At 36.0% G+C, this 13,020-nt stretch overlaps 1 long non-coding RNA gene across 3 annotated transcripts; it reads left to right on the top strand.

The window, feature by feature from the left end:
• The first annotated feature begins 2,421 nt into the window (after positions 1-2,421).
• On the top strand, positions 2,422-11,902 carry LOC146451088 (uncharacterized). Of its 3 annotated transcripts, none has more exons than XR_014860116.1 (3): positions 2,422-2,736; positions 2,770-2,990; positions 4,587-4,841. It is a non-coding gene; the product is annotated as an uncharacterized LOC146451088 (long non-coding RNA). The 3 variants fall into 3 exon arrangements; XR_014860118.1 differs by lacking the exons at positions 2,770-2,990; positions 4,587-4,841 and adding exons at positions 10,082-10,302; positions 11,664-11,902 and having other exon boundaries at positions 2,423-2,736; XR_014860117.1 differs by lacking the exons at positions 2,422-2,736; positions 2,770-2,990; positions 4,587-4,841 and adding exons at positions 9,659-10,048; positions 10,082-10,302; positions 11,664-11,902.
• The last annotated feature ends 1,118 nt before the right edge of the window (positions 11,903-13,020 follow it).

Genomic DNA, 13,020 nt, shown 5'->3' with positions numbered 1-13,020 from the left:
TTCTCTTCTCCAGATTGAGGAAATATTTAGAACTCCGTTCTCCAAATTAGTGCCATCTAGCTTTTGAGCGTACAAATGCACCTCGGGTGCGATCAAACGATAGTTTTTATCTAGTTTATTCTTAATGCTATCGTACACCTTGCTTAACTCTGCCGTTGTGCGATTCCCACTTGTTTTTTGTAAACGTTGGGCTTCTTGCAAGAGTTCTTGCTCGTAATTTTTCTGCTTTTCGGCTTTTTGTTTTGAATAGTATATTGTAAACATCCTAATTCCCATTGTTAGTAAAATATTGTCACTAGTGTTTCCAGACCGTTGTGTACCCTCCTAAAGAAATGTGATTTGTTAGAAAACTTTAGTTGAAATTTTAAGTTGCCAGGAATTTTTAAAAGAACGTAACCTTATTAGCTTTACGAAAAGGTAACGATCATCGATTTGCGACAATTTTTTTTATATGCTCTGGGACTCCCAGTATGAAGAATGGGTCTTATAAAAAAAAAAAAAAAAAAAACCCAATGTCATCAAAATGGAAATTACTTGAAAAAGTATTGGAACAAAAACTATCAAACAAAAAAAAAATGAATACTACTTGGCAGTAGTAAAATAAAACTAAAGTCCATTCCCTTGATCTATTCCAATATAAAATCGATGTGTTTCACAAACAACGATGGTGCCATGTTTTTTTTTTTTTTTTTTTTTTTTTTTTTTTTTTTTAAGGCAAATACCTGGAAACCCAACAAAGTGGTCCTATAATGTTTGGCAGGGAACGGTTAATGACGGTCATTTATCGCCAAAGATAAAAGAACACAAATGCTTACAAAGTTACCCATTGACATTTGAACTATGCCGAAAGCTTTCCCTTCGTTTAGCCATGTTGCCTAAAATAACTTGAGCTTCATGTTCAACAAAGCACATTTTGGAAAAAATAGATTATAGCAAAGGTAAAGCAATGAGCTTGTCCTCTTAGCGTAATTTGTCGGCTCTTGAAGCATTTCGATTCTATGTTGGCGATTTGTGGACAACCTCAGGTAACATTTGACACTATTTTGACTTTTTAATTCTTCCATAAAGCATTTATATTTGAAAAAGAGACCGCTTGGGTTACGGGAAGCAGATGGCTCACATTTCAGACTATCTAAGAGATTATAGACTGATTTTCTATGTGCGCGAAACGTTAGGAAACAGTCAATTGATCACTGGATGGATACTTAACAGGCTCGTCACCATAATCACAGGGACATTACTCCTCGTTTATGCAAGACAATATACCATCAATAGTAAAAACCTTTGTGATGTGTCTACTTTGCTTCGTGAGCGGTGCGAGTGTGCGAGTCTGTTTTTATACAGTATGTTTTGGTTTCGGAAGTAATCTCGAGTAAAATTTCGCAAGATGAATGGCTTTCCAGCAAAGTTTAGTCAGTCGGCCTCATTTTGCTGAAAAACATGTTAATTCGGTGCGTTTCAAAAATATCAAAAGGGGATTGTGTAATTTGCCACAGACTGAATTGTGTGTGTGTTGTTTTAAAAATGTGGAGCCATTTTTTTAAAGACATCAAGTTTTGCACAACAAGTTTATTCATTTATTTATTTGTTTATTTATTCACTTATTTATTTATTTACCATATAAGCTCAAATTTAATACTGAATATACAGGACTGCACTAACAACTAAAAAAAGAGTAACAATAATAGCAATAAATACACAAAATGTGAATTAATAAATCGTAGAGATAGCTTCCTTAAAAGACTCAAGCGATTTTGCCAAAGCTACTTGTCTTGGCAGTCTGTTCCATTCCACTAAGGTTCTTTGGAAAAATGGAAAACTTATAAACATCACAACTAATAGTGGGTAACTTAAAAGCATGACCAGATGAGCTTGCAGAAAGATATGTAACTGGGTGAATTTCAGCATTTTCTGCATATGTCAAGTTAGCTCTGAACTTGCAGAGCAAAGACAAGCGGGCAATTGTTCTGCGAGATTGCAATGTCTGCCAGCCTAGGAAATTCAGCATATCAGACACATTGTCCTTACGATTTTAACGCGAAAGGACTATTGAGCTGGTCTCCTCTGAACCATTTCAACTTACGTGATGTTCTTGGCTGTGAAAATCCAGGGAGAAACTTGTGAAGGAAACGTCATCAAAACTAGAATTGGTTGAAAAAGAATCAATAAACAACTTGCTTTTACAGATCTGCATATTATTATTAAGGGATAAATTAAACACTAGTTTCCATCAGAAAAATAATGTTGATTTTTTTCTTTCTTTTTTTTTTTTTTTTTTTTATACCGAACGCATCACATAGTCTCATGAAGATTAACAATTCTTCTGTGGGGTGAAATCGGCGAATTGGACATTGGCCGCAAACACCTACGGATGCGTGGAGCGTATTATTGTAAAATAATGCTTCGTCTTTTGCATACTCAATATGGTAAACGTGTTAGCCGTTGACCTCCTCCTTTCTAGTTAAATTAACACTGAAACTGAGCCAATTATCTGTTAATATTGGGTGACAACGAATAAACCAGTTTTCTGTCGATATTGGGTGAGAAGAATGCAGCAGACCTGAAGCGGCGAGGTAAGTGGTAATTGGCCAATCACATCGCGAGTATTCTTTTTAAAAAGGATTTTCACACCAATGATTGCATCACTGCGGTCGAGGACAAGATTTGGTGAGCTAGGCTAGGCCAACAATTAAACTCGCTCGTCGAGAAAAACTTTAGAATTCGTGATAGCAGGAAGTAACGTACGCTTTGCACATTCTTCAAATTAAGACTAAAGAATGGATTTAAAACGTCTTTTTATCCTGTTGACTTTGTTGTTACTTCTGATATGCGTTCTGATGGAAAACGGGGAGGCTTTTGATCGGCCGCAACAAAGAAGGAGACGAAGACGTTGCGGAAGGCTAAAGACGTGTTCAAGAAGAAGGAGTAACGGAGGAACTAAGGCAGAGGACACCAAGCCTTTAGACACGAACCACGTGTCGACAATCTTGGTAGGTGACCAGTTGTATAACATCCAATACCTTTTTTAAAATCATCAAGCGTCAGAGAACATTCAGAAACAATCAAAAGGGAAGATCATAAGGAAGGATCTCACAACTTTCTTCTCAATTTCCTTTATCCATATGGGTAAATGTTCGTTGTCATTTGCTTCTTTTTATTTTTTGTATTGCAAAAGTAATTTACAACATGTTGTCAGGAAACTCAAACTTTCAGCTCATGTCGGTGAAAATCTTTTGAAAAGGCGCGAATGGCCTAAGAATCTCAAATCTAAGCGTGTAAAGCGTAAAGCCACTTGAAACTGTCGTCACACGGAAAATTGTTTCATGACGTTCAGAAAGCGAAACTACGCTATCTAAATTGAAGGGTTGGGCCCCTGTTTCTAAAATGTTTAGCTAAACAAACCGGAACAAATAAAACTTTGTTAGCGTACTATGAATCCCTTTTTAAATTTCTGAAGGGGATCTTGGAAAACCGAAGATGACGTGTGAAAAGTCAATTTTCTAGTTAAATATTCTGATAATTGAGTTGTGTTCTGGAATAATCTAAAATCCGAATTGGTAAATTACCTGAGTCAAGTTTTAATCCAGATGTGAGGGGTTTGTCTTTTTATGTAATCATTTTATTGATGTAATTGCACAAGTACTCAGCACAACATTGCTTCTTGAAGACGCTAAGCGCGGTTGTCCTTTTGCAGTGATCGTTGGCGAGGAACGATTTTCCCTAATTGAGAGATCGACATAAAACAATGAGCGCACAGTCGTCAATCGCTATTCCATAAACAAAGTCAACTTGCAGAAGAAAAAATTGCCCAAACGCAAATTTTAAGATATATTTTAGACTATTTTTAATGAAAGAGCAGCTTTCACGATTGGTCTGTTTTATTGAATGATGTTGCTGAATGAGCTATCTTGAGAAAAAATCGGGAAGGAGTTATCTTTTTTGTTTGTTTATTTTATTATAAAGATGTCACTGAAATGAACATTATTTAAAAAACTAGGCCATTTTACAGTTGTGTACTAAGTGACCTGGCCTTGCATTGGAAGCAAGGCTGGGGTGACCTTGTTTTGATACAGAACTCACTGTTTTTCAAAAGTAGATCATGCTGTTCTTATGCTAACTAGTTTGCATTTACATATAAAAGCAGTGAGGTTTGTATGAAAACAAGGTCACCCCCAGCCTCGCTTCCAACGCAAGGCCAGTACACAAAGCACACAACTGTAAAATGGCCTATTAGATTGTAGAAAAGTCGTTTCGTTTCGCAACTAAAACTGGTGGATTAATTAACACCAAAGATGGACAAAATAAACAGTTATATTCAGTTAACAGCACAGATTTCAAACACAGTTAACTAAACCGGCTGCTCGAAATAGAGTATTGTTTTTTTTTTTTTTTTTTTTTTTGGAAACGGATATCATAGATCTTTGCAATTGGCTAACAAAGCCGACATAACAAACACAGATGATAGGCATGTGATCATTTTATACTTGTAGTTTGTTTATTTCAATATGTGGTTAACATGGGTTTCTGGCACCCTTCTCTTCTTTTGTGTTGTTGATTTTAATTTCTTTTGCTGATTTCCTTAATAGGCTTCAGACGAGAAAAAAGATGCCAGTCTTCAGATGTTAAAGCTGTGTCTTTGATTTATGAACTTTCCCATTTTAAATATCAAGCATTTTTCATAATCCTGTAGTTTAGTAAAGAGTGCAAGCTCATTTTAATTTTGTAAGGTTGTCGGAGCCGGTTCAATGAATTAAGATGTCAACTTAAGACTCCATGTATTCGTAGAATTATTCTAGAAGTCAAACCAAATGCATTGTTCTAATAAAATGAGTTTTATTGTGAAGAAACTCTGCAGTTAGTATGCCTACAGTAGTCATTGGAGTAAGGCAAAAGAGATTTTTGCGTTCAGGGAAGGCCTGAACGAAGCAGTGCCAAATGCTTAAAATAACTCCAGTTGAAGTCAAACTTTAGACAAACTATGAACAACTGATCTTGTTTATTGTCCACTACTAAACATTTTCAAATTTATTAATTTTTTTGATTGTAGCGGACACTATAAAACCACCTTTGAAGAGCGCTAAAACAAGCGGCGAAATATATGTAATATTTAACGGCACAAATGTGGTCCGGTTTCTCCGTTTTCATTGATTTTATTTTACAGCCTTAACCTATAGTTATTAAACATTCCCCATGCCAAGTCTCAAGCTTGGACTCGCAACTACGTCGAAAAGAGGTGGAAAAAAACACAGGAAGCCTCTAAAGAAATTACCGGTCAAGCTAACAGCAATTTCATTTCAGTTCCTATGCCGTCATCGTACTGTGTTTAGACCTTTTAAGTGCCCAGTGATATCTTTCGTACAATCCTTGAGAGCGACACATTCAAAATTACTAGGGTAATCCCTAAATTGTCCGCAAGGAATAGTCTGAGTGGGTAGCGTAATATAGCCGCAAAGAGCCGTTCCTTACACATTACTTTGAAGACGCCAGAAAAAAATCACTCTGGAATTTTTGTGTGCCTCGGTTGACCTCCTTCGAAAAAACAACTGATGGAAAGAGTGCTAAGAAATTGAACCCTGTAATCAGGCACCCAATGATGTGCTGGAAACCTGTTTTAGAGACTGACATGTGCTTAGATTCCGAAAATAATCTGGAGTGTTAGGCCAATGGCGTAAGTGTTCTGGAATGTTCAAGATGAAATGAATAGGATATCTACTGATAATTTCCGATGTTCAGTTTTCGTCAATTGTGGGAGCATAAATGTGAAAACGTAGTGTTGGTCATATCTGCAGGCACTCAGTTTCCGAATTCTGTAACTGTTTCTGGTATAGCTAGATTGAACTTTGGCTTGCGTGACACGTTACAAGGGTTTTGAAGGATTTTTGTACCGATGCTCAATGGTCTTGAATGCGTGTGCTGCGAGAAAATGAATTCAATTAATAACCTCTGTTGATTAAACAAATGTATGGCATTTGTAGAAAGTTAGTGGTGCAGCATTAAGGACGGAAGAACAGAACAAAACCGGTATGTTTTAGTTAACTCTTTCAAACATTATAATAACCAATATATAATCAGCGCTGCGTATTTGTTTTGCTTTCTACTCGTAGACAGAATTTATCAGTTCTGAAATTGCCACATATATTATAAAATTAGCATTTCTTTTTCCATGTAGATATTTCTCCATGAACAAATCTCTTGACATCCTGACCTGTTTAGGAATCGGCAAATTGTTTGTTTATTTTTAAATTCATAGTAAGTATCAAATTGCACGCGTACGACTTTAAGCGCTTGTATAACAAATGCCCACAGGTGTTTGCATCTCGGTCAAGTAAAATACATTGTATGGCTTAATATGTATATTTCTTTGTGTCCTAACGATTTAACATGTTTCTCTAAAACTTTAAAACCGGTAACATTGCACAGCATTTTGGTGCCTTTGAAATGTTAGCAATACTAGTTGACAACAGTTCGCAACTAGCGGACTCCACAAGGTGAATACTACCCATGGTAAAAGTGGCAGGATTTACAGCTCTAATTTGTTTTTCCTAGGGTAGTTTAGTCAGTATGTCTGGATATGGATACCACTTGCCAGGTTAAGCGTTAACGGTGCGTCATCTGTAAAGCTATGATTGAAGTGTTTAACTCCATTAGTCATTATTTTTAGATCACTGAGTACGTGACGGATCATGCATCAGTTTGGGCTAATGTGGTTCCTTCCTTTAGTTTTATCTTGAATTTCCGAAGATTTAAGGTGGCTCAGAACCCCCTACTTTTTATCGTTCCAAGAAAAAATGTATCCAAAAATGCTAATTACATCCTTTAATAAACGATAAGGGGTCAGCGAGCTATTGCCACTTGTGAATTGTTCTTAATATAAGAGGTTATACTGTTGTTATGGTGATCTATTTTGTCGAAAAAATGACTTTGAAGTTGTTCTGGTATCAACCGATAAAGAGTGGTAGTATTGATCCGCCTAAGTGTAAGTGCTAGAAAATATGCTGTACAATGGTGCGAGTCATCTTAACTGTGGATACTTAAATGTTAAATTTTGGCAGAGCTTCCCCTTATAAAACTTTGTTTAGTGTTCCCACGGGGAGTACTCCGCGGGATTAAACTACTATGGTGGATTAAAATAGGGGAACTACGCAGACAGGCGGCTGTCTTTGCTAAAGTTAGGCGGGCTGTACTAGAGTATGTTTTCCTCGACAAGTAATCTCAAGTAATCTGAAGTAAACGGGGGCACACAACAAGAACGCTTAATAAAATATTGTTACTAGTGTTTCCAGACCGTTGTGTAGCCTCCTAAAAACATATTATTTGTTTGGATGCTTTAACTGAAAATTTAAGTTAAAAGAACGTAATCTCATTAGCTTTACCAAAATGTGACCATCATCGATTTGCGACTCTCGGTATGAGAAATTGGTATTTTATAAAAAAAAAAAAGGCATTAAAACAGGAATTGATTAAAAAAGTATTGGAAAAAAGAAACCCCTTTACAGATCTACATCTATCAAGAAGCCATAAATAAACTCTATATTTAGTAGTAGTAGTAGTAGTAGTAGTAGTAGTAGTAGTAGTAGTAGTAATAAAATAAAACTAGAGACCATTTCCTTAGTTTATTCCAACATAAGATCAACATGTTTTCTTTTTTTTTTTTTTTTTTTTTTTTTTTTAGGCTAAATACCGGGAAACCCAACAAAGCGGCACTGTAATGTTTGGCGGGAAACGGTAAATGACGGTGATTAATCGCCAAAGATAAAAGAACACAAAACGGACGAAAAGTTACCGATTGGTATTTAAATTGAGAGAGCTTTCCCTTCGTTATTTCCCCAAAGGGCAGTTGTTGGAGTTTAGCCATTTTGCTTAAAATAATTCATGATCAACAAAGTACGTTTTGGGAAAATCGATTATAGCAAAGGTTAAGCAATTAGCTTGCCTCTGAGGGTAATTTGTTGGCTCTTGAACCATTTTGATTATTCCAATATAAGATCGATATGTTTCACAAACAACGATGCTATGATGTTTTTTTTTTGTTTTTTTTGTTTTTGTTTTTTTAACAAAGCGGTCCTATAATGTCTGGCAGGAAACGATTAATGACGGTCATTTATCGCCAAAGATGAAAGAACACAAATGCTTACAAAGTTACCCATTGACATTTGAACTATGCCGAAAGCTTTCCCTTCGCTTAGCCATGTTGCCTAAAATAACTTGAGCTTTATGGTCAGCAAAGCACATTTTGGAAAAAATAGATTATAGCAAAGGTTAAGCAATTAGCTTGTCCTCTTAGCGTAATTTGTCGGCTCTTGAAGCATTTCGATTCTATGTTGACGATTTGTGGACAACCTCAGGTAACATTTGACACTATTTTGACTTTTTAATTCTTCCATAAAGCATTTATATTTGAAAAAGAGACCGCTTGGGTTACGGGAAGCAGATGGCTCACATTTCAGACTATCTAAGAGATTATAGACTGATTTTCTATGTGCGCGAAACGTTAGGAAACAGTCAATTGATCACTGGATGGATACTTAACAGGCTCGTCACCATAATCACAGGGACATTACTCCTCGTTTATGCAAGACAATATACCATCAATAGTAAAAACCTTTGTGATGTGTCTACTTTGCTTCGTGAGCTGTGCAAGTGTGCAACTCTGCTTCTATACAGTATGTTTTGGTTTCGGAAGTAATCTGGAGTAACATTTCGCAAGATGACCGGCTTTCCAGCAAAGTTTACTTTGATTATACAGTCAGTCGGCCTTATTTTGCTGAAAAACATGTTCGGTGCGTTTCAAAAATATCAAAAGGGGATTGTGTAATTTGCCACAGACTGAATTGTGTGTGTGTTGTTTTAAAAATGTGGAGCCATTTTTTTAAAGACATCAAGTTTTGCACAACAAGTTTATTTATTTATTTATTTTTTACTTATTTATTTATTTACCATATAAGCTCAAGTTTAATACTGAATATACAGGACTGCGCTAACAACTAAAAAAAGAGTAACAATAATAACAATAAATACACAAAATGTGAATTTATCAATCGTAGAGATAGCTTCCTTAAAAGACTCAAGCGATTTTGCCTAAGCTACTTGTCTTGGCAGTCTGTTCCAATCCACTAAGGTTCTTTGGAAAAATAGAAAACTTATAAACATCACAACTAATAGTGGGTAACTTATAAGCATGACCAGATGAGCTTGCAGAAAGATATGTAACTGGGTGAATTTCAGCATTTTCTGCATATGTCAAGTTAGCTCTGAACTTGCAGAGCAAAGACAAGCGGGCAACTGTTTTTCGAGATTGCAATGTCTGCCAGCCCATGAAATTCAGCATATCAGACACATTGTCCTTATACGATTGTAACGCGAAAGGACCTATTGAACTGCTCTCCTCTGAACCATTTCAACTTACGTGATGTTCTTGGCTGTGAAAATCCAAGGAGAAACTTGTGAAGGAAACGTCATCAAAACTAGAATTGGTTGAAAAAGAATCAATAAACAACTTGCTCTTATAGATCTGCATATTATTATTAAGGGATAAATTAAACACTAGTTTCCGTCAGAAAAATAATGTTGTTTTTTTTTCTTTCTTTTTTTTTTATACCGAACGCATCACATAGTCTCATGAAGATTAACAATTCTTCTGTGGGGTGAAATCGGCGAATTGGACATTGGCCGCAAACACCTACGGATGCGTGGAGCGTATTATTGTAAAATAATGATCATGGACCTTCGTCTTTTGCATACTCAATATGGTAAACGTGTTAGCCGTTGACCTCCTCCGTTCCAGTTAAATTAACACTGAAACTGAGCCAATTATCTGTTAATATTGGGTGACAGCAAATGAACCAGTTGTCTGTAGATATTGAGTGACAAGAATGCAGCAGATCTGAAGCGGCGAGGTCAGTAGTAATTGGCCAATCACATGGCGAGTATTGTCTTTAAAAAGGATTTTCACACGAATGATTGCATCACTGCGGTCGAGGACAAGATTTGGTGAGCAACAATTAAACTCGCTCGTCGAGAAAAACTTTAGAATTCGTGGTGCCAGGAAGTAACCTACGCTTTGCACGTTCCTCAATTTCAGACAAAAGAATGGATTCAAAACGTCTCTTTATCCTGTTGACTTTGTTGTTACTTCTGATATGCGTTCTGGTGGAAAACGGGGAGGCTTTTGATCGGCCGCAACAAAGAAGGAGACGAAGACGTTGCGGAAGGCTAAAGACGTGTTCAAGAAGAAGGAGTAACGGAGGGACTAAGGCAGAGGACACAAAGCCTTTATACACGAACTACGTGTCGACAATCTTGGTAGGTGACCAGTTGTATAACATCCAATACCTTTTTTAAAATCATCAAGCGTCAGAGAACATTCAGAAACAAACAAAAGGGAAGATCATAAGGAAGGATCTCACAACTTTCTTCTCAATTTCTCTTATCCATATGGGTAAATGTTCGTTGTCACTTGCTTCCTTTTTTTTTTTTGTATTGATAAAGTAATGTACAACAAGTTGTCAGGAAACTCAAACTTTTAGCTCATGTCGGTGAAAATCTTTTGAAAAGGCGCGAATGGCCTGAGAATCTCGAATCTAAGAGTGCTTCTTTAGGGTAAAGCCACTTGAGACTTTCGTAACACGGAAAATTGTTCCAAGACGCTAAGAAAGCGAAACTACGGTATCTAAATTGGATAGTTGGGCTCCTGTTTCTAACTTGTTTAGCTAAACAAATCGGAACAAATAAAACTTTGTTAGCGTACTATGAATCCCTTTTTAAATTTCTGAAGGGGATCTTGGAAAACCGAAGATGATGTGTGAAAAGTCAGTTTTCTAGTTAGATATTCTGATAATTGAGTTGTGTCCTGGAATAGGCTAAAATCCTAATTGGTAAATTACTTGAATCAAGTTTTATTCCAGATTTGAGGGGTTTGTCTTTTTATGTAATTATTTAATTGATGTAAGTGCACTAGTACTCAGCACAATATTGCTTCTTGAAAATGCTAAGCGCAGTTGTCCTTTTGCAGTGATCGTTGGCGAGGAACGATTTTCCCTAATTGAGAGATCGACATAAAACAATGAGCGCACAGTCATCAATCGCTATTCCATAAACATAGTCAACTTACAGAAGATAAAAAATCACTTCAACGCAAATTTTAAGATATATTTAAGATTATTTTTAATGAAACAGCAGCTTTTACGATTGGTCTGTTTCATTATGTGATGTTGCTGAATGAGTTATCTTGAGAAAAAATCTGCAAGGAATTATCTTTTTTGTTTGTTTATTTTATTATCAAAATGTCACTGAAAGGAATTTTTTTTTTAAAAACTAGGGAGAATTGTCTGTAATTAGATTGTAGAAAAGTCGTTTCGTTTCGCATCTAAACCTGGTGGACAACTTATATTCAGTTAACAGCACAGGTTTCAAACACAATGAACTAAACTGCTCGAAACTTAGAGTATTGGTTTCTTTTCCTTCTTTTTTTTTTTTGGAAACGGATATATCATAGATCCTTGCAATTGGCTCACAAACCCGACATAACAAACACTGATCACAGGCATGTGATCATTTTATACTTGTAGTTTGTTTATTTCAATATGTGTTTAACATGGGTTTCTGCCATGCTTCTCTTCTTTTATTTTATTGATTTTAATTTTGTTTGCTGATTTCTTTAATAGGTTTTAGACGAGGAATAAGATGCCAATCTACAGACGTTAAAGCTGTGTCTTTGATTTTTGAACTTTCCCTTATTTCATGATCCTGTAGTTTAGTAAAGAGTGCAAGCACATTATTAATTTTGTAAGGCTGTCGGAGCCGGATCAAGGAATTAGGATGTCAACTTAAGACTCCATGTATTCGTAGAATTATCCTAGAAGTCAAACCAAATGCATTGTTCTAATAAAATAAGTTTTATTTTGAAGAAACTCTGCAGTCAGTAAGTCTATACAGTAGTCATTGGAGTAATGCAAAAGAGATTTACTCGTTCAGGGAAGGCCTCCTGTAAATAAGGGAAGTTTTCTCTTGTAAATATCATAAATTTTGATAGATATTTCTCAACCGTATTAATAGCGGCTGCCTGTAAGGATCGAAGAATACGCCGTTAATGGCCAATTTGGCGAATCACTCGTATTTGGTCCCAAAATACCCTTTGGTTAACTATTTTAAAAAATCACATTTTAAAGTTCCATTGACTTTTTAATTGTCAGAGGTTCGCAAAATTTTGAAAATGCGGTCAAAGTGCGGTTTTTTGGCCAACTGAAGTTTTAAAACAAGGTGCCAGAACGAAGTACTGCCAAATGCTTAAAATAACTCCAGTTAAAGTCAAACCTCACACAAACTATGAACAACTATTATTGTTTATTGTCTTCTACTAATCATTTTCAAATTTATTAATTTTGTGATTCTAGCGGGCAGTATAAAACCACCTTTAAAGAGCGCTAAAACAAGCGTCGAAAAATAAGTTATATTTAACGGCACAAAAGTGCTGATGGTATCTCCTTTTTCGATAATTTTACTTTATAGCCTTACGTATAGTTATTAAACATTCACCATGCCAAATCTCAAGCTCGGACTCGCTTCGCTTCCCTCTGAAAAAAATCGGAAAACTTTTGCAGGGTGTTCGGCTCAAATAACACAAGATTTATCGACAAAATGGAAGTGTTGTGAAGCTAACGTAAGGGTGTGTTTTCGACTTTAATTTTAGATGACAGTTGTTATTTCAATTCGATAGTTTTGGTGGATATTTTTCAGATTATTTGACATTTTCCTGTGTTCAAAGATTAGAGTTAACAGCTGTGCTGTGGACTGATTTACCCAGTTTCTTTACCCTTGGCTTGGGCCTTCCCAAGGGTTGAAATCAAGGCAAAACCTCTAAGGATTTTATCAGCCTGATTGGTTTCCCTTTCTGTCTATTTTCTTAAAACAGTTGTATTGTTCTTTCCTGTTAGTGTATTTCGGTAAAACCAATTCTTATCTCTGGTTAGGACTATCTGGCGTTGGTTGAATTACAGTTGTAAACATGTTTACAGCACACTA

This window comes from Pavona decussata, unplaced genomic scaffold (assembly GCF_977016875.1).
Source record: "Pavona decussata unplaced genomic scaffold, jaPavDecu1.1 SCAFFOLD_402, whole genome shotgun sequence".
Classification (NCBI taxonomy): domain Eukaryota; kingdom Metazoa; phylum Cnidaria; class Anthozoa; order Scleractinia; family Agariciidae; genus Pavona; species Pavona decussata.
Note: the sequence above shows the minus strand (reverse complement) of the source record. Positions and strands in the feature narration are given on the sequence as shown.